The sequence below is a fragment of the Gopherus flavomarginatus genome, chromosome 23 (assembly GCF_025201925.1).
Source record: "Gopherus flavomarginatus isolate rGopFla2 chromosome 23, rGopFla2.mat.asm, whole genome shotgun sequence".
NCBI classification, from domain to species: domain Eukaryota; kingdom Metazoa; phylum Chordata; order Testudines; family Testudinidae; genus Gopherus; species Gopherus flavomarginatus.
Window position 1 is genome coordinate 7918478 of NC_066639.1, and position 21782 is coordinate 7940259.

The following is a 21782-nucleotide window of genomic DNA, read 5'->3' on the forward strand; positions in this document are numbered from 1 at the left end:
ACATTCCAAGGCTAGATTCCTTGGCTCAAAGAGGCAGGAGAGTTATGATGATTATAAATCATATTCATTACATTAGTGCTAAGGAGCAACTAACAGTGGGTCCCCATTGTGCTAGGACAAGTACAAACACAGAATAGTAGATGGCCCATGCCCTGAAGAATTTACAATCTAAATACACAAGACAGACACAGAATGGGATAAGAGACAGAACCCACTGTTAGAATAGAGATATTCAGGCCTGCCTGTAAAGCCTATAGTATAAGAACTTAGGGGTATTTTTATCACTTAGCTACTTACAGGAGTATGAAAACAAAGAATCAAAATCACTGTCTGTATTTGTAAGGGCCTTCTCTTACCGTGACAGTCTGAGGCTTTGTCCTTAGGCTAAGGCCTTTGGCTAAGCAGCAGGGGCAGCCATAAGCTGGGAAGCAAAGGGTCACATCCTCACATCCCAAACCAGTCACACTGAAATAAGGTGCTATTGGGCTGTTAGGAAGATGATCCTGTCCTGACAGTGCCCAGCACTACCAGATAAAGAAACAGATCTTAAGATGGTTAAAGAAAACTTAGTTTGATAGCAGCCTGGTTTGGCAAGAAATCACTACTCAATGCTTATGGTTGTGAAACTCTCCTTTTTGTATTCTTTTATCTTTATGGCCACCGCTTTACAATGTTAATCAGTCTGGTTCTCTAATTGTTTTTGTCTGCTGTATAATTAATTTTGCTAGGTGTAAGTTAATTAGGTAGTGGGATACAGTTGGTTAGAGAATTATGTTTCAATGTGTTAGGACTGGTTAATTAAATTTCAGTACAATGATTGGTTAAGCAAAGGTATAGCTGAGAATATTACTATATAAACTGAGTCAAACAGGAGGGGGAACAGGAACGTGGAAACAGGGCAAATGCTCTGCAGCATCAGAGCTCATAGATTCATAGATTCTAGGGTCAGAAGGGACCAATGTGATCATCTAGTCCAACCCCCTGCACAAAGCAGGCCACAGAACCCTATCCATCCACTTCTATAACAAACCCCTAACCTATGCCTGAGTTATTGAAGTCTTCAAATTGTGTTTGAAGACCTCAAGCTGCAGAGAATCCACCAGCAAGTGACCCATGCCTCACGCTGCAGAGGAAGGCGAAAAACCTCCAGGGCCTCTACCAATCTGGCCCAGAGGAAAATTCCTTCCCGACCCCAAATATGACGATCAGCTAAACCCTGAGCATGTGGGCAAGACTCATCAGCCAGCACTCAGGAAAGAATTCTCTGCAGTAACTCAGATCCAATCCCATCCAACATCCCATCATCGACCACTGGGCATACTTATCTGCTGATAATCAAAGATTGATTGCCAAAATTAGGCTATCCCATCATACCATCCCTTCCATAAACTTATCAAGCTTAATCTTAAAGCCAGATATGTCTTTTGCCCCCACTACTCCCCTTGGAAGGCTGTTCCAGAACTTCACTCCTCTAATGGTTAGAAACCTTCGTCTAATTTCAAGTCTAAACTTCCTAGTGTCCAGTTTATACCCATTTGTTCTTGTGTCTACATTGGTACTAAGCTTAAATAATTCCTCTCCCTCCCTAATATTAATCCCTCTGATATATTTATAAAGAGCAATCATATCCCCCTCAGCCTTCTTTTGGCTAGACTAAACAAGCCAAGCTCTTTGAGTCTCCTTTCATATGACAGGTTTTCCATTCCTCGGATCATTCTAGTAGCCCGTCTCTGAACCTGTTCCAGTTTGAATTCATCCTTCTTAAACATGGGAGACCAGAACTGCACACAGTATTCCAGGTGGGGTCTCACCAGTGCCTTATATAACGGTACTAACACCTTCTTATCTTTGCTAGAAATACCTCACCTGATGCATCCTAAAACCGCATTAGCTTTTTTAACGGCCATATCACATTGGAGGCTCATAGTCATCCTGTGATCTACCAATACCCCAAGGTCCTTCTCCTGCTCTCTTGCTTCCAACTGATGCGTCCCCAATGTATATCTAATCTTCTTATTATTAATCCCTAAGTGCATGACCTTGCACTTTTCACTATTAAATTTCATCCTATTACTATTACTCCAGTTTACAAGGTCATCCAGATCTTCCTGTATGATATCCTGGTCCTTCTCCGTGTTAGCAATACCCCCCAGCTTCGTGTCATCCGCAAACTTTATTAGCACATTCCCACTTTTTGTGCCACGGTCAGTAATAAAAGGGTTAAATAAGATTGGTCCCAAAACTGATCCTTGAGGCACTCCACTAGTAACCTCCTTCCAGCTGGTAAGGGGGACACGAGGAAAATGCTCTGCGGTGTCAGAGCGGATAAGAGGGACACACCACCGAAGACCTCAGGTCTCCTGAATCCTCTGGGAAGCCCAGGGTGACAGTCATTCTCTTGTCTCTGTTGGTTATTAGATTGATGTAGATTACTCCCAGCGAGTCCTAAATGACCCATTCATATTACCCCATGACAGCTACGTAACAAAACACCTCACGTCTCCTGCTCTTTATAATCATAGCAATACCAAACACAGCAGGAAACTGAGGTGTGTATTGGCATCATGCAAGTATCACCCAAAGTCCCACCTCTATCTCAGACACACTGTTCACAGCCCCTGGAGTGAAAGCAAAGCACAGGAACTGGACGTTAGTCCAGCAAAAACAGTGGAGGACAAGCTGCAATCCCCACACACTGGTCAAAAAGGAGAGGCATGTGGGTCCCTATCCATAGAGGGGGCTGGCTAGAGGTCTGATACCTGAGGGGCCATTCCTTGAGCAGACCATGGAGGCAGGTCAAAGGCTTAGGTACCCCGACCTGTGACATTGCAAAAGCACATTTTGGGAATTAGGAAATCTAGTGACTCAGGTGAAATGGGAGGAAGAATTAAACTCCCGCAGTGTGAGGAGAAGGCTGGGCAATTAAACGCTAAACATTCAGGAGCAACAGCCTCTAATTCTTCTGGAAAAGGAGAAAGTAAGAAACAAGAACTGGGCTACGCAACCTCAGGAGGGACAGGCTCAAAGATCCAAGGAGCCTAGAGGGAAGACAGCTTGTGGCTGCTGTAGATGGGGAGAGGGGGGATAAGACTCTCTCCAAACTCTCACTCTTCGTAAAATCAGGGCAGGGTCAAGATCTATGAGCTAGTGTCACATCTTCTGGGCAATTTTATACTTGCTAGAGGTAAGATGTCATGATCAGAGTATTGCTTATTAGCTTGGAACATTCGTGGAGGCAAAGAGGTGAGCATAAAGAAATGGGCTATTAAGGGCAGGTCGACACTACAGCCGGGACTGACGCTGAGATCGATCTAGCCGTGGTCGATTTAGTGATACTATTTAGTAAACGTAGCCTAAGCTTGCTACAGTTCAGGGCCTTATATTAAGTTGAGGCTTTGCGAGAGTGGTTATGCTGAAGTCTAGGATTTACCTGAGGTTTGGGTAGGGATTCAGGGTTAAAGGTCTGGGATCCCCCACAGCTCTAGATCCCCAAACCTCTCCTCCCTCCCAATGACCCACCCAGCCCACTTCCTGGGTGCCCTTCCTCCACACTCCCCTGCTTCTTCCCATTACTCGCAGCCGGCACCACCTCCTGGCGCCTTGGGAGCTTCTTGTGTTCCCTCCTCGACTCTCATTACCTCCTCCCTCCCTGCTGCCTGCTAGTGTATGGGAGATAAGGAAAAAAAGGGGGACAAAGAAACTTGTCAAAACTTGGATGATGAATAAAGGTATAAAGTTATTACTGCTCAGGTTCTTTAGAGACCCCACAGCTTCTAATAACCCAGGGGACAGGACTCCTTACCCAGCGAGGTCACCGTCTCATAGTTCTCCTGCATGACTTCCCTGTAGAGGGCTCTCTGAACAGGGTCCAGAAGAGCCCATTCCTCCCTAGTGAAATACACAGACACCTCCTCAAAAGTCACCAGATCCTGAAAAAGAAAGAGTCCAACACTCAGGACCTGCTGCCCCACTCACAACCCCACTATTCACGGAACAGCAGCACCAGGGAAATAGAAGCTCCAGGAGGCACATGTTCACAGAGTCCCACCCCACCTTGCCTAGAGCAGCCAGGAGGAAGAGAGAACCTTTGTGTCTCCTGTGACGAACCGGGAAAGTTCTTAATGGTTTCTCTGAGTACTGTGTTGGTGCCTCAGTGTCCCCATGGCAGTTCTTAAGTATCTGGCAGAGCAAAGGGCCAGTGCACCTAAATGCCTGACACTCTGTCTCCTAGCAACTAATGGCCTGGGCCCCTCCTCTGCAAAGGTATCAGCTGAAGGTGTTGGAGACAAAGGAATCAGGTGACCTCCTGGCCCGGGAAAGGGGCTGGCAGAGAGGAGGGGCTGGGAGGGGTTGTTAGTCTGGAGCTGGCTGGGGTCAAGGGTGGAAGACAGAGCTGGGAGTCTGGCTCACTGCCCCCCAGAATGGACCCAGCCAAGGGGTCCGGTTCGCTGTATCTACAAGCTCTGTTTTAGACCCTGTTCCTGTCATCAAATAAACCTCTGTTTCTCTGGCTGGCTAAGAGTCACGTCTGACAGATGGAAGCAGGGTCATCACATTTATCACATAGCTACTAGTCAGAGCTTAATATAGGAGATGGGGCTGTCTCTGGAGCCTGCTGGTAGCTCCCTGGTTGGAATCCCAACACTCTCCAAATAAAATATATGGAAGAAAGGGGAACTCAATAGTAAAGAATAGAAGTTAGAAGGTCAGAATTGTAGAAAGTTGGCAAGGGAAGCTATCAGAAATCAATGATCAACCAATGAAAATAAGAAGGAAGTTTTTAAAAGGACAAAATTAATCCTAACAATGGTCCAGATAACTAGAGTTTTGAAAGACCTGCTGGAGGAGCATGGTGGACTGTTAAATGTTGATTTTAATTAGGACTTGGAACACGTGGGAAATTCCAGAAGGCTGGAATAAAGCTAATGCTGTGCCAATATTTAAAAAGTATAAAAGAGATGACGCAGCTAATTACAAGTGTGTCAGTCTGAAATCGATACTGGGCAAGAGATTGGAGCAGCCGATACTGGATTTCATTAAGAAAGAAAGGAGAGTAATATAATTAGTACCCATTAAAAAGGTTTAGACACAAGAGATCCTATCAAACTAACTAGATATCCTTATTGGATGAGATCAAAAGTTTACTTGCAGCTAATAGTCCTGATGTAATATATGTAGGCACATGAGTTGGTTCAGCACAATATTTTGACTAGAAAGATACAAAATACACATGGCATACATTAAATAGATTAAAAACTGGGATTTTAAATAGGGAACCATGGTCGAGTGGATTTCTTTCTAGCGGTTCCCGCAAGGATTGGATCTTGGCCCTGTGCTATTTAACATTCTTATCAATGACCTGGAAGAGAATATAAAATCATCACCGATAAAGTTTGCAGTTGCCACAAAGACTGGGGGTGGGGGTAACTAACGAAGTGTCAGGAAGTTCAGGTTTCAGCACTGGGAGTCTGGGAAGTTGTCCCAGCCCTGGCTGGAGGGTTATTTCCTGTTCCACAAAGAGGGGAAGTTTCATTCCCAAAGCCTGTGCCTTGAAATTAGAACCTATCTGACACTACAGCCTATATTCAACATAGTGGCAGGATTATAATATGATTAGGACATGACTCATTTTGTACAAAATGAGTCATGTGTGGTGTCACTGGAAAAGTTATGATTTACTGAATATGATTATCCTACCTGTGTGCACGGATCATGTTTGTAGCTGAAGTTATGGATATTGACTCTGTATCTGTCTTTCAAATGTGCTTACACTGGGCTAACAGCCACAAGGAGCCTTTCAGGTACAACAATGACGAAGCCAGACAGTGTTCATGGCTCATCAACAAAGACAATGGACTGTGGAAGAGCTTAGCCCTCCTGTAAACGTTTCAGCCAGCATAGGAGTCATGGCTACTGTGACTCAGCAGGGCATGCTAGGGCATATGACCAGACCACATGACAATCAACTTCATTTTGGTACCTGTATTTTTCCACAAACTGGACTGGGAACTGAGTTTAGAACAAAGGGTTCCTGTCATATGGAAAAGCTACATAAGGTGGGGTGTGGCATCATCTCAAGGCCTCATTCCCTGCACAAGAGAACTCCTGGAAACACCTGAGGAACAAAGATTAAACTGGAGGAAGTATTCGTCCCAGTGCAAAGGGATTTCTAGCTTGTGTATGGAAACTTGGTGGACTGCTTGTATCATCAGTCAGGGTGAGAAACTGCTAATTCAAATTCTATCCATCTAGCATGTTAGGCTTGGTTTGAGCTTTTGGTTATTTGCTAAGTAATCTGCTTTGATCTGTTTGCTAACACTTATCGCTGGGAAATTGGCTGTTGTCTTCTCTCTCTCTCCTTGAGTGGCTTAGGTAAAGCACTCAGGTAGCTTACTTGGCTGCATGGCGCCACCTGCTGTCGAGTTGAGTGATAACAGGCCCTGGAAAGGCTGGCTGAATCTCTAGCAAAGCAGTGTGAGAAGGGCCAGCCCAGCTTGAGGGTTAGAGAGCACAGCGGTTCCCAGAAGCCCCCCAGACTGCACCCTGGGGTGACAACCCATCACACCCTGGAGTACACAATTCTCAGCAGGTTTGTCCTGGGTTAGGGGTTCTTATAAAATTGGATGGGTGGGGTTCTGTGGCCTGCCTTGTGCAGGAGGTCAGACTATATGATCATATTGGTCCCTTCTGACCTATGAGTCTATGAGTCACATCCTTTCCCCTCTCTTTCTCCACCCAAGATATTTCCTGCCTCCCACCACCTCTAGCAGATCCCATCAGTGGTGAGCTCCAGCCGGTTTGCATGAACTGGTTGTTAAATTTAGAAGACTTTTTAGAACAGGTTGTTCCAGGACAACTGGTTCTAAAAAAGCTTTTAAATTTAACAAAGGCTCAGGCAGTTGCCCACCCGGCCCCCGGCCCCACCTCACACCCCCCCTCCTCTGAATGCTCCACCCTCCTTCTCCTCCCCTTCCCCTGCTTCCCGCGAATCAAATGTTCGCGGGAAGCCTGAAAGAAGCAGCAGGCAGGTAACCCAGGCCGGGGGGGTGGGGGAACGGCACGCGTGGCTCAGTCTGGTTCCAGCCGAGCGCCCCAGCCGGGTCCCGTCTAAGCACCCCTGGCTCGGGCTGGTCCTGGCCGAGCGGCTCTGACCTGGCCCAGCTCAGGCCCCGCAGCACCGGTCCCGGCCGAGCGGCTCCAGCCCAGCTTGGGGAGTTGGGTCCTGCGGCGCCAGTCGCGGTCCCAGGAGAGCGGTCCCAGTCCTGGCCCCAGGCAGTGTGGTAAGGGGGCAGGGAGCAGGAAGGGGGTGTTTGGTGGGTTGTGGGCATGTGGATAGGGGTCAGGGCGGTCAGAGGGCAGGGAACAAGGGAATTGAATGGGGGCAAGTGTCCCAGGGGGCAGTCAGGAAGGAGCAGGGGTTGGATGAGGTGGTAGGGGGCAGTCAGGGACAGAGAGAAGGGGTGGTTGGATGGGGCAGAGGTTCTGAGGGGGCATCAAGAATGAGAGGAGGGGTTTGATGGGGTGGCAGGGGGCAGTCAGGGGACAGGGAAGGGGGGGATAGGTCAGAGGTACCCGGGGTGTGTGTCAAGGAACACGGGGGGTTGGATGGGGCATGACCCCCGGGGGGGGCATGAGCCCCTTGTGAGGTGAGGAGGAAGGAACCTGTTGTTAATATTTTGGCAGCTCATCACTGGCTCCCACCCTCCCATACATTTACTGCTTCTCTCCCTAAAAGCAGAACCCACCACCAGCTCCCTGAGAATCCCTTACCTGAGCCAGTTCCATTGCAACCATTGCCTTCCCCCTGGGAGGATGGGATGATCTGGAGCAAAACGTGGACGTTATTCTGTAGCCTGCCAGGGTGAGAAGGGCAATGTGAGAGCATTCACACAGGGTTTCTGTCCTTTCCACATGTCGATTCCCCCCAGGATTTTCCCTGCTAATGGACATTCTAGGTTCTGCCACATTGGGAAGCACAGAGTGACCTTATTCCAGTACAGATCTAGCCCCCTCCTACCAGGGTGTAACCCTCTGACACATGGTGAAACCCTCCCAGTAGCAGAGTCTCTCTGTTACACTTCTCAAGTTTGCGGGCGATACCAAGCTGGGAGGGGTTCCAAGGACTTTGGAGGATAGAACTGAAATTCAAAATCATCAAAATTCAGACTGAAGAAATGGTCTGAGGTAAATAGGATGAAATTCAGTAATGACAAATGCAAAGTACACTGCTTAGGAAGGAACAATCATAAAAAATGGGAAATAACTGCCAAGGAAGGAGTGCTGTGGAAACGGATCTGGGGATAATAGTGGATCAGAAGCAGAATATGAGTCAACAGAGTTACGCTTTTTTTGCAACAGTAAGTATCAATTGGGGATGTATTAGCAGGAGTATTGTAAACAAGATACGAGAAGTAATTCTGCTGCTCTACTCCGCAATGATTAGATCTCAACTGGAGTAGCGTTTCCAGTTCTGGGGGCCACATTTCAGGAAAGATGTGGGCAAAATGGAGAAAGTCCAGAGAAGAGTAACAAAAATGAATAAAGGTCTAGAAAACATGGCCAATGAGGGAAGATTGAAAAAACTGGGTTTGTTTAGTCTGGAGAAGACTCAGAGGGGACATGATCACAGTTTTCAAGTAAATAAAAGGTTGTTACAAGGATGCCAGAGAAAAATTGTTCTTCTTAATCGCTGAGGATAGGACAAGAAGCAATGGACTTAAATTACAGCAAGGGTGCTTTAGGATAGAGATTAGGAAAAAAGCTTCCTAAATGTCAGAGTGGTTAAGCACTGGAATAAATTGTCTAGGGAGGTTGTGAAATCTCCATCACTGGGGATATTTAATAGCAGGTTGGACAAACACCTGTCAGGGATTGTCTAGATAATATTGAGTCCTGCCTTGAGTGCACGGGACTGGCCTAGATGACCTCTCGAGGTCCCCTTCCAGTTCTATAATTCTATGAACCAAAGGCCAGAGTAGAGCAGAATCAAAGGAGTCACTCTGGGGAATTCTCCCTGTCACTGTTCCCAAGGCAGCTCTCTCAGGTTTACAAAGCTGTTTGATGCTCCAGCCTTTATACAGTCTCTCCTGGCAGTGCCCCTTTCATGGGCTGAGCCTAGTTTTAGCTTTTGGGAAGCATGAGCCCTGGGGCTCTGAGACTGGGCCTTCTTGCCTCAGAACATCTTGTTTCTTTCTGTGGCCCCACAGTGAGTCCAAATGAATAGATACTCCTGACAGAGACTGTGAACATGAGAACATCAGAGCTGCCCACTGCATCAGACCACTGGTCCATCTAGCTCAGTGGCCAATGCCAGGTGCTTCAGAGGGAATGACCAGAACAGGTAATCATCAAATGATCCACCCCGTCACCCATTCCCTGCTTCTGGCAAACAGAGGCTAGAGACACCATCCCTGCCCATCCTGCCTGTGACACTGGCAGATGGTGTTAGCTCTTGCAAAAGCCCCCATGTCTTCATTGAACAGGGACAAACACATAGCTGGAATCAGTCTGACTCACCCGTGTTAGTATTAGGGACTAGGATTATAAGAATGCGTTTACACTTTATTGAATGCTTGTGAGTTGCTGCCTGGGTTAATATCTGACTAGTTGCATTGTGAGCCTCTGTGGCTCTGTAAATCACCAGACAGGAGAGAGACTTTACCTAGGTGAAGTGCTGACTGGCAACCGAATGCATTACATCCTGCCTGGCAGGAAAGGTTCATCAACACCAGAGAGACTATTATGGGATGTTAAAGACGACAAAAGACTGTTGTTGTGCTCTTGACTTCCCATTAGCTCAGTTTGCAGCTCAGAGCACATGGCAGGAAGGGGATAAAAAACCCCATACAGAAGGAACTGATTATCCGTATGCTGCTTGGACTCAGGGGGGCAAAAATTCTAGGCATAAGCAAGAGATCCCCAGCTGATTAGCCTGGGTTAGTCCTAAGGAAGATATAGGGCTTGCTTATTATAGAAGCTTCTATTACCTTTTGAAAATTAAGACTGTAACTTGTCTCCATCTATAGAATTACCTGGTTTTAACTTCGTAAACAACTCTCGTTTCCTTTTAAATAAGTCTTAATACAGGTTATTACAGGACTGGCTACAAGTATTGTCTTTGCTGTGAGATCTAAGATTCAACTGACCTCAGTAAGTGACTGGTCCTTTGGGACAAGGTCAGGCGTGACAAAGCCCTGGTTGGGATGATTTAGTTGAGGATTGGTCCTGCTTTGAGCATGGGGTTGGACTAGATGACCTCCTGAGGTTCCTTCCAGCCCTGATATTCTATGATTCTACGACTGGCAGTAACCTGAACATTGCTGTGATTCATAGGGTAAGGCAGTGGTTCTCAACTAGGGGTCCTGCGCCCACTAGGGTCACTAGCAGGTTTCAGGGCGGGAGCCAAGCAAGGCCAGTATTAGACTCACTGAAGCCCAGGGCAGAAAGCTTAAATCCCAGCGCATGAGGCTGAAGTCCAGGGCCCTGAGCCCTACCTGAGGTTGAAGCCAAAGCCTAAGCAATGTAGATTTGTGGGGCCCCTGTGGCATGGTACCCCAAGAGAGGAAGAAAGTGCTCAGAGGACTCAGCCAGAAGGTTGAGCCCTGACACAGTACTGGCTTAGAGGGTCTCTGCCCGTCAGGAAGGGCTAGCAGTGAGGGAAAACTGGCAACTGATGGTTGGAGGGGTGAAGAGGTTTGGGGTACGGTGGGGGAAGAAGTGTCTGGGACTGGTTAACCGGGGGCTGGGCAGTCTCCATAGGGGACACTTGCTCCTCCTGTGCCCTTTTCACACCCTCTTGCAAGTAGAGAATGACCACCCTGTCCCCACCCCCCGAGGCAGCCGTGTCTCAGGACTCTCCCAAGTTCCACCCACTAACTCTCTTCCCATTTGGGGTAGAGCTCAGGGCCACAAATCACCACCAAGATGAACCCAGCTGAATGCTGCTTGTTCTGGTGCCACAAGGGCCTCTGGTGGGTGAAAGGCAGAACTGTAGCACTTCTCAGGCAGAACGTATCTTCTTCATGCCAAAAAAAAAGAAATTCTGCGCTGGACGTGAATTCTGCGCATACGCAATGGTGCAGAATTCCCACATGAGTAACTCACACCTGGCACAAACATAACCTGCTCACTCCCATCTCTTCTCCCTATGTGTCCAGTCCCAGAGCTGCTGCTGTCATTAATGCACAGAGGCTTTCACTCCTGTTACTGCTGGCAAGACCCAATCCAGTTACAGGACTGAACCCTTATTTTCCTAGCACATGGGACAGTCTCAGCTGAGGGGGAGGTGAGATGGGGAGGGGGTACAAAGGGGAAAGTTGTTGTACTCATGTTGGTCCCAGGATAGCAAAGAGGTATTTTTAATTAGTTCTAAAAAAATTACCTCACCCACCTTGTCTCTCCAAGAGATCTGAAAGTGGCAGAAGGAGACAAACAGGAAGACAGAGCTCAGGACTCTAAACCAAACATTTCAAACCCCTGGAAGAAACAACATTTCCCTTCTGCCCCTGGGTATGTTTGGATCCTATATGAGGGACCACCCCATTCCCCTCACAGCAGCAAAGGGAGACTGCAGCCAGCCCCAGATGGTCTTTCCCAATCCTGGCATGTTTGTTGTGACAGTTTGTGTGTGGCAGGTGCATGGGCTGGGTACAGCTGGACCCATCTGCAGATCGGAAAGTCAGGGCAACTCTAGCACAGCTTGGGGGCTGTGGGAAGGGGGAGCAGTTCTGGAGCTGGGCCTCTGTCCTCTCTAGATCCCATGGCACATGACTCTGGTAGCATCAAGTGGGTCCATCACTGCAGGGGAAGATTGGGGTAGTGTCTGAGATCAGGGTGAGAATTGGAGGGGGGTCCATGCTCAAGAATGGGGGATGGAATTCACCTCCCCACCCCTCTGCAGAGCTCAGCAACTAGGGATTTATCCAGTGAAGTGAATTTCACTCTGGGTGACTTTGAGTCAGCCACGGAAAGATCCTTGTGCCTTAGGTTCTACACGGGCCACAGGAGTTTACTAGTTCTCCCTCCCTAGACGGCCGGGGGTAGCCAGGGATAATTAGTGGGTTATGGGAATTAGAAGATGAAAATTCACTAAGAGCAATGATATTTGTGTGTTTATTATTAAAGCCACAGACACCCACCAATCCCCGTCCTCCTTCCGATGAGCTATAAATATCTAAGGGACTCAGCTACTGATCCTGCAGTCAGTTCCTGCCCTTCCCCACTTTCTAAAGCAGCACTTTTAACACCAGGGCAGGGAAACATGTAAATACTTTGAACCAAATTCCAGAAGCTGCTGAGCATGGAGAAGTTAAAATGAAACCAAGGTTCCATCTCTCCAAGGACCTGGCCCCTAGTGCCAAACAACAGACACTCCCCAGAAATCTGAAATGGCCACTTCATAACTGACAAAACGTTAATAATCTGTTCATTTCTGGGAATTACCAACAAGAGAAACAACCCAGTGACGGTGATATCCTGAGGAAAAGATCTCATGTGTCTTTAGATCATACCCATTTGTAACCTGGAACTTTATACACTAAAATGCCTAATTCATAGCCCTATGGTGATTACCTGACATCACTACAGGGCAGAATTAAGGTTGGGTGCCTTAGTTGTGAATGTCCATCCCCTAACATATTGCAATTGCAGTTAAGTGGGTTTGACAAAATTCATTTTGTCTATTTCTTTCTCGTAATTTCAATAGATAAGTGATAAAAATTTTTAAGCCCTTTTTTCAATGTTTACAATTTCAATGTTCAGAGTTGTGGGAAGTTATGGGAGTCCACAGACAACAATTATTTTAATTATAGTAACTGCTGAGATTCCAAAAGCCAAATCATATGACTGTTCAAAGAGAAATTGTCAATGTCACATGCAAAATATACAGTGTAAATATCCTTAAATCACACTCAACTTTTTCCAGAAGCATTTCTGTATATTACTTATACAAAAATTTTTTCCTCTGTGTACAGTGAAATCAGCATTTGCTGCAATTTATTCATAAAAATCTAATCATTTCAAACATAATTTTAAGTAATAAAGTACTTGAATTCTTTCACTTCCTAGACTGGAATATTTCATTTCAGGATAATTACTCCCTCCCTGTGATGTATTTTTCTCTCAGTACCATAACCCTCTTGTGATGTAGCTCTTGTCTCGGTGCTCTCCTGAGGCCAGTGGCATTATGATCAGAAGGTGACACACTGACACATGAGCAGAGACATATGGAGGAGGGTGGAGGACGAGGTAACATGGAGCCTACCAGGGTTGAACATGGCTCTAAGAACAAACGCCCTCTCAGCCTCTCCTCTCTCCCACCTCCCAGAGTCTGTAACTCGGATAAATCGTTCCTTGAAATCTAAACAGCCCCAGTTTGAGAGACTGTGATTAATGCAGGTACCTTAGGGGCTGCTGCATCAACCCCCTGCCTGGATGAGGAGGATGAAGAATAGCAGTAAAAATGGGTTAGGCTGGGAGAGGGCACAGCTGATTTGAGATTGGGAGCCAAGTTGACCAAGAGGCCAGAACTCATGGAGGGTTTAGGAGAAGAAGTCAACAGGACTGGGTAGAGGCATTTCAGAGCATTTTCCCCATTAACCATTCTGCCATGTATATAATTTAGAAACTTTTCATTCCCATCTAAACACCTTGGAGCTAAGCTGGGTTGATGCATTTCCACTTACAGTGGTACAGTTTTAATTAGGTGTTTAATCAGATGCTCATGCAACACAAAGCAGTGAATAATGGGTGTGCTTTCATTCATTAACTTGACTGTGCTGGGCATCACTTTTAAAAAAAGATGGTGTGAGGGAGTGTCAAAATTTTAGGCATTAAGAAATGGTACGTAGGTGTTAGTTCCTTTCTCATGCGTTTCTCTCCTAATTTTAATGTCAGTTTTGAATTAGTATTAATACCATGTTCTTTTAACAGCAGTAGGGTCCTTTTGTATAATTGTTTGCAAGATTTCAATGGATATTGCGAACCAACCGTCTTAACCTTTTATTTTGAGATTCCTAAATACAACCCAGCGCACCTCTCCTGAACGACTGCAAGCCCTGGCCGGTGACATGTTCCTTAGAGAGCAAACACCTGACGAGCCCTCTCACCCTAAAAGCACGCATTTGGCTCTTTGACACTGCTTTATTCGCCCAGCCAGAAAATGCTATAGGGAACCCGGTCATTACAGTCGACCGTCACTAGGTACAGTTCTACCAGCTATGGGTCAACATTCAAATGGTTCTGTTTGTTTATCTTTCATTCAGCGTTGCAATTCTTAGATCCTATTTAAAAACTGGAAGTGAAATAACTGAAGCAAGTTAAGAAGAGAGCGGCATCGGGCATAGGTGGGGGTAAAACAATAAATGGAAAGAACTGACTATGCAAAAAGGATCACCACAAATTATCAGAGCCCCAGATCCCAGTCCAACTGAACCCACCCCGGCCAGGCATATCAAGCTGGGTCCCTGGAAAATCACCCAGCCCATCTGGCAGTGAACACTGCGTGTTCCAGGCAGAGCTACGGCGTGTGCGTCTGCTCTGCTGACATGCTGCTTTGGTATGGAAAGCACCACAGCCACAGGAAGCAGAGACATGGACTCCTACAAAACACATTCCCTGATACACCTCCAATGCCGCATCCCCTCACACCTCCCCACTGTCTGCCATCCTCTCCCCTACCTCCACATGGCCATTCTCAGCCTATTGCTAACGCTTCCTCCCAGCCTTCAGCACTATAAATCAATAAAACATGGTGTTACAAAAGGTGGACTGTGCCACAGAAACCTGATCTGGACGTGAGTGAGGTTTTTGATACAGTTCCACATGGGAAACTATTTGTTAAATTGGAGAAAATGGGGATCAATATGAGAACCGAAAGGTCAATAAAGAATTGGTTCAAGAGGAGTCTACAAGGGGATCATATTGAACGGTGAGTTGTCAGGCTGGAGGGAGTTACAAGTGGAGTTCCTCAGATCAGTCTTGGGACCAATCTTACTCAACACTTTTATTAGTGATCTTGGCACAAGAAGTGGGAGTGGGACACAAAGCCGGGAGGGATTGCCAATATGGAGGAGGACAGGAAAATCATACAAGAAAATCTGCATGTCCTTGAAAGCTGGAGTAATAGAAATGGGATGAAAATGAATAGTGCACAAATTCTAGTTGTTAGTCCCCAAGTGTATAATTTTGCAATAAGCTGGGGATTTGTCAATTGGAAGTGACAGAGGAGACTGGTTGATCAAAGGATAATTATGAGCTGCCAACGTGATGCAGTCATGAAACAGGTTAATGCAGTCCTAGGATACATCAGGTGAGGTATTTCCAGCAGACACATGAAAGGGTTAGTACTGTTATAAAAGGCACTGATGAGACCTCATCTGAAATACACCTCTACCTTCTGCCCTTAATGTCTCTGAGTCTATAAACTGTGCTTTGTGTTGCACAGACACTGATGGAGATCAGGGCCCCATCGTGCAGCACATGGCAGAGAACCTGACTGAGATCAGCACCCCCATTCTGCTGGGCACTGCACAGACAGAGAGGGACAGTCCTTGCCCCAAAGAGATCACAATCCAAAGAGACAATTGGTAGGAGGAAAACAGAGAGGGGCTGTGACTTCCCCAAGGTCACCAAGCAGGTCAGGGACAGAGCCAGGAACATACACCGTTAACGCCAGAGCCACATCACCCGCAGCTTGGAACGGTCCCCACACCCCATTGTATTAGGCTGCAGGAAGAGATGGTTTGTCCACGGATGCACAGGCTGTCTTGGCAGGGCAGCTCAGCTGCGGTCCCTGCACACAGCTGGGTGTGTGTGTCATGAGTCAGGAGAAGTCAGTGTCCAGTCCTGTGGGGCTGTGCTCCTGGCTCATACCTCCAGCACTCACTGCTGCCCCTCCCTTACCAGCTGCACTGGTCAGCCAGCCCCAGGCCTCTGTGAGGTCACTGCCCTCCACTCCCACCACTTTAAACCTTCAAACAGGGATATGGTGCACCAGTGCCAGAGTGCACTAGTGAAAAGTCTGTCTGTACTAAGGATTTGCACCAGTGCCTAAAACACCAGTATGGCAGAGACGTTCAGTGCCCAGAACAGCAGGACGGTGGCACTAGAACTGGGATCTAGTTTTAGCTCTGTCACAGACCTTGCACACATCAATGTTTCTCCTCCCAACTTTAGTCTCTTTACCCAGCTGCCCACTCACTGGGGTCTCCTCTCTCTCCACAGCTGCTCACCACTAAAATCTGTGTGCGTGTCACCAGAGCTGAGGTACTTCAGCTCTGGAATAGTCTTACAAGGGGAGCTGTGGAGTCTCTTTTCCTGCAAGTTTTTAAGAACAGGTAGGACAAACCTCTGTCACAGATAATCAATATATACTTGGCCCTGCCTCGGCAGAGACAGCTGGACTTGATGACATCTTGAGGTCCTATCTAGCCCTACATTTCAAGGATGCTATGCGATATATATGTATAAAACAACATACAGAGAAAAACTGCACAACATGATGTCAAGCCATTCAAAAAACAACAACAAAACAAAAAACTACATTGCACAGCATAAAATGACACAATACTAAGGAGAAGAAAGCAACACGATGCAAACTAACACACCTTAGGACAAAAGTACACAATGCAAAATAGCTCAACTCAAACCAACACAACATAGACACCAAACAAGCTGAGGCAAAACAACGCACCATAAAACTATGCAACACAACATGGTGCAATCACAGTTCCAAAATGCAACATGCAAAACAGCTCAGCGGAGAACAGGACACAGCACAAAAGAGAATTATTTCAATGCAGGCCTGGAAGGGATCTTGAGAGGTCATCTACTCCAGCCTCCTGTGCTGAGGTAGAACCAAGTATCCCTAGACATTCCCAGACTGGTGTATCTCTAACCTGGTCTTAAAAACCTCCAGTGAAAGGAATTCCACAGTGTCCCTTGGAAGCCAATGCAAGGCAGATACAGGCCAGAACAACGCTGAACACACACGCTGGGCTTGTGGATAAGGGGAGAGGCAAGAACTGAAACCATCTGGGTTCAGTTCCCAGTTTTGCCACAAATTCTCCATGCAAACTTGAGCAAATTACTTCAGCTCTCTGAGCTTCAGTTTCCCCATCTGTAAAATGGAGAGTCGCCTCCCACCATTGGCCTATTTGGCCTTTCAGCTTTTTGTGGCAAGGCCTCTCTGTCCCTGTGGGCATGTCGACACTGCAGTCAGACACCGGCAGCTGGCCTGTGCCCGCTGACTTGGGCTCACACGGCTCAGGCTGTGGGGCTGTTTAATTGTGGTGTCCATGTTCCGGCTGGGGCTGCAGCCCAAGGTCTGGCACCCTCCCACCTCGCAGGATCCTATAGCCTGGCTCCAGCCTGAGCCCAGACATCTACACTGCAATTAAACAGCCCCTTTGCCTGAGCCTGGTGAGCCTGAGTCAGCTGGGAAGGGCCAGTGGGGGGTTTTAATGGCAGTGTAGAGATACCCTTGGTGTCTTTTCCGCACCTGTCAGAATGGGGACCCTGATCTTGGTCAGTGTCTGTGCAGAGCCCTGCACAACAGGAAGCCTGATCTCAGTTGGGGACTCTGCAGCTCCCAGCATTACAGGAGCCCTGATTTTGTTTAGGGCCCCTGCAGCAACTGGCAAAATGTGGGGGCAGGATCTCTGTCAGGGTCTGTGCAGTGCACAGTACAGGGGTGGGGTGTGATCTTCGTTACGGTCAGTGCAATGCCAGGCCCAATGGGGACACAGATCTCAGTCGAGGTCTCTGAAGTACTCAGAACAATGGAGGCAGCTGTTTGGGTCACAGTCATGCGCTGCCTGGCACAAGGGGGACCGTGATTTTAGTGCAGGTCTCAGTTTTACCTGGACAACAGTGGGGTCTGAACTCACCTGGGGTCTCTTCAGTGCCTGGCAGAACAAGGCCCAGATCTCAGCTGGGGTCCCCGCAGTGCCTGGCAGAACAGGGCCACGCTCAGTACGATAGGAGCCCTGATCTCAGTCACACACCTGGAGAGAAAAGTGGGAAGATTTTTGAGAATTCAATATCCGTATTTCAGAACTGAGGAGAAAATGGGGCACAAGCTGAATATTTGCCAATATAAGGGACAAGCATCAACATGTGGGGAGATTTTATGTCACCATTCAACAGTTTAAGAGAGAAGAGGGGAAATTGGAGGGGATAATACAGGGACATTGAATCAACAACAGAATGGGACTGATTCTACTTGCCTCACACTCACAAGGTCAGGAGGGAGCCCTGGGTGATGTCTTTTCACTGGGGAAAGGAGCGGGGCTGGAGTCAGAAGGTCGCTGGCTGTGGGGAGGGGCTGGCAATGGGGTCTGGGAATGTGACTAGCAGGTGATGGGGGGAGGAGTAACTGGACTGGGAAACCTGGGGCTGGGCCGTCTCCATGGGGGACACTTGCTCCTCCCTCCCCTTCCTGGCCCTTCCCAAGCCCTGTTGCCAGCAGAGAGGGGCCCCCCCAGCCCCACCCAGAGGTGTCCCTGTCTCAGGGCCCCCCCAGCCCAGCCCAGTTCAGAAATCACTCGGGGGAACCATTTCCCACCCACACAAGAACAAATCCCTGCGGGTGAAAATGGGGGAAACACCCCAAACCTGAGATCTGAACTGGCCATTGGCGAAGGGTAGAGAAAATGGGGCACAATGGGGGGAGGGGAACAGGGAACTTCTCAGGGTTTGGGGGAGGGGGGGTCACCCTGGGTGCTGCTCGTTGCTCTCTAGGGAGAAAGGGGGCAGGGCGGGAGAGGAGGGGGGTCCCCACGGGGGGGGCAGCGGTAAATCCGAGGGGATCTCAGCCCCCCCCTTTCTCTCCCCGCTCCTCGGGGGTCACCTGCTCTGCTCCCCCCCCCCATGTCCGGGCTGCACAGACATTTCCCCCCCGCCCCTTTCCCAGCCCCCCCGGCGGGGTTAATGCGGGACTCTCCTCCACCCCGATCTGCGCATGCCCAGAGCCCCCACGGCACAAACCCTTCTCCGGCCCCGGGAGAGGCTCCAACGGCCCCGCGCGAGCCAGGCAGAGCCGGAGCGGCCCACGCGCGCTTGCAACTCGTTTTCTTCTCTCCCACCTAGCGTCACTTCCGGTCCACGGAGAGTCAGGAACTACATCTCCCAGCCGGCCCCGGGGGCGCTTCCGCTTTTTCTAGCCCAGGGAAGGGAGGTCCCCGGGGCCAGCCTGACCCTCCCCGCACCGCTCATTCTGTGTCCCGGCCCCACCCCCTCTCCCAGCCGGGGCCTCCCAGACCCGCCCCCGCCTCTTCCCGGGGAGCGGCAGAGCTGGGAGCGTTTATGACCCCCACGTAATAACCCCCCCTGGCAGGAGCGTGTCCGCCCCACGCGTGTCCCCGCCCCACGGCCTTCGCTCCCGGCCCCGGGATTTGCTCCAGTTCTGAAGCTAGTTGCAAAACAGGAGGACTGCTCAAACTGACGTTACACCGGCACAAGGGGGCGGGGTCTGGGCCGGAGGGGCAGGAAGGGGCGGCTCCTCCCCGGGCCTGGCCCTGACCCGGGGCCCCACGCAGGAGGGTTGGACACGCGGGGACCCGCCTCAGCCCGGAGGGGGCAGGAGGGGGGCTGGGGCTCCCCAGGGGAAAAGCAGGGGTGGGGGCTGGTGCTGCTGAACCATCAGACTAAGGAGCCCCCGGCTGAGAGTGCAGCGAGCACGTGTCAGTTCAGCGCTGGAGATGGGACCCAGCACGTGTCAATCACCTGCCTCTAAAGCCTCTAAATCCCCTGGGCACCGCTCGCCAGGGCACAGCTTGGGAGCTGCCCTGGGAATAGATCCTGCGGGAAATCCCTTCCCCTCTCTGCTAGCTTGTGTTTGTTACAGCCCTGGAAATAACCCCGCTGCCTGTGTGCTCCGCAGAGAACAGAGGAGCAAATTCTCTCCCTGTTCGCCCTTCCACAGCCATGAAAGGAAGGAATAAACCCCCAGTAGTGCCCTGCCCCACAGAGTCCCCCCCTGTAAGGAGAGAGATGTGCAGTGACTAGGGCTCCAGCTCAGCGTCACCAGGTTTATATAACTTTTGGTGATGCCCAGAACGGGTCCAAGTCCTGCCCTTCCTTCCTCACCCCCTACCTCAAAGCTCTAGGAGGGAGTTTGGGTACATGAGGTGCAGACTCTTGGATGGGCAGGGCGTAGGTGGGGTGGTGGCAGCCTGTGGGAGTGAATTTGGGTGCAGGAGGGGGTGCGAATTCTTGGAGGGAGTTTGAGTGCATGAGGTGCATGCTCTGGGGCTGGGCAGGGGGTTGGGAGGCAGGGGGCGGACCCTGGGAGGGAGTTTGGGTGTGGGTGAGGTGCAGGATCTGGGCTGGATCGGGGGTTGGGGTGCAGGGGGGTGGTGGTGGGCTCTGGGAGGGAGTTTGGATGTGGGCGGGCTGAGGGATCTGGCCTGTGGCAGAGGGTTAGGGTGTGGCACCTATCTTGGGCAGCTCCCAAGAGTGACCCACACCCCCATCTGGCAGCAACTCCTACATGAAAGAGGCCTGGGGGGCATGGGTTTCCTGGCATCACTGCCAGCTGGCACCACCCCTGCAGCTCCCATTGCCGCAGTTCCAATGGCAGAGTTGGCATTTGGGGTGGGGGCAGCATGCGAGAGAGACACCTCACAGGGGCCATAGGGATGTGCCAGATCCTACTGGGAGTAGTGCGCCGTGCAGAGCGAGGGTGGGCAGGAATCCGCTTTAGTCTAGCTGTGCTGCCAGTAGTGGTGGCAGGAGCCCCCGGACCCTTTCAAATTGCCCAGGGGCAGCTGCTCAGGCTTTCTGACTTTCCGATGGGGAAGCAAAGGGAATGCACATGTGCCCCCATGAGCAGTTCTGGGGAGTCTTTTGGGGGAAATCAGCAGCGGTTTGTAGCGGGGGGAGTGCACAGCCTGAATGTGTATGAGCCAACCCCAGCCCCTAGCCCCGCAAAGCAGTAGGGCTTGGCACTCTCTGTGCATTGGTGTGGTGGCTGAGGGGTTAACCAGGCAGTGACAATCCAAGGAGGTTCCCTGAGTCAGTCTCACTCCTGAGGAGATTCTGCACCAAAAAAATTCTGTGCACAATATTTAAAAATTCTGTAAATTTTATTTGTCAATCAATAAATGTGGAGGCTCCAGCATGGCAGGGGAGAGCACAGGCTGCTGGATGCACAGAGGTGGGAGATCACCCTGCAGCCCCCTCTCTCCTCCAGTGAAACAGACTCGGTGGTGAGGCTGCATCTCTCTGCTGCCTACTCCAGGAGAAGGGACATGGGGGGAGAAGAGCAGGTGACCCCCGAGGAGCGGGGAGAGAAAGGGGGGGCTGAGATCCCCTCGGATTTACCGCTGCCCCCCCCGTGGGGACCCCCCTCCTCTCCCGCCCTGCCCCCTTTCTCCCTAGAGAGCAACGAGCAGCACCCAGGGTGACCCCCCCTCCCCCAAACCCCTGAGAAGTTCCCTGTTCCCCTCCCTCCATTGTGCCCCATTTTCTCTGCCCTTCGCCAATGGCCAGTTCAGATCTCAGGTTTGGGGTGTTTCCCCCATTTTCACCTGCAGGGATTTGTCCTTGTGTGGGTGGGAAATGGTTCCCCCGAGTGATTTCTGAACTGGGCAGAGGCTGGGGGGGCCCTGAGACAGGGACACCTCTGGGCTGGGCTGGGGGGCCCCTCTCTGCTGGCAACAGGGCGTGGGAAGGGCCAGGAAGGGGAGGGAGGAACAAGTGTCCCCCATGGAGACGGCCCAGCCCCAGGTTTCCCAGTCCAGCTACTTTCCCCTCCCCCACCCTGCCCAACCCAAAGCCCCCCC

General features: G+C 49.8%; 1 pseudogene; it reads right to left on the bottom strand.

Moving 5' to 3' along the window:
- Nucleotides 1-19097, bottom strand: part of LOC127039468 (zinc finger protein 271-like) — a 41654-nt pseudogene extending 22557 nt beyond the window's left edge.
- Between the last annotated feature and the right edge of the window lie 2685 nt (nucleotides 19098-21782).